The 340-nt window shown below is 47.1% G+C and overlaps 1 protein-coding gene across 1 annotated transcript in view; it reads right to left on the bottom strand.

Annotated features, from left to right (window-relative positions):
- Positions 1-340, bottom strand: part of faah2b (fatty acid amide hydrolase 2b) — an 11,447-nt gene that overhangs the window by 7,947 nt on the left and 3,160 nt on the right. The gene's annotated exons all lie outside the window — the stretch shown is intronic.

Below are 340 nucleotides of genomic sequence, written 5' to 3'. Positions count from 1 at the left end.
CAATCATATTCCAAACTCTCCACCATGGCCGAGACCAAAGAGCTCTCTAAGGATGTCAGGGACAAGATTGTAGATGTACACAAGTCTGGAATGGGCTTTAAGACCACTGCTAAGCAGCTTGGTGAGCAGGTGACAACAGTTGGTGCGATTATTTGCAAATGAAAGAAACACAAAAGAACTGTCAGTATCCCTCGGCCTGGGGCTCCATGCAAGATCTCACCTCGTGGAGCTGCAATGATCATGAGAACAGTGAGGAATCAGCCCAGAACTACACGGGAGGATCTTGTCAATCATCTCAAGGCAGCTGGGACCATAGTCACCAAGAAAACAATTGGTAACA

Source organism: Etheostoma spectabile, chromosome 19, assembly GCF_008692095.1.
Source record: "Etheostoma spectabile isolate EspeVRDwgs_2016 chromosome 19, UIUC_Espe_1.0, whole genome shotgun sequence".
NCBI classification, from domain to species: Eukaryota; Metazoa; Chordata; class Actinopteri; order Perciformes; family Percidae; genus Etheostoma; species Etheostoma spectabile.
The sequence above is the reverse complement of the archived record's forward strand: the minus strand, read 5'-3'. Positions and strand labels throughout refer to the sequence as shown.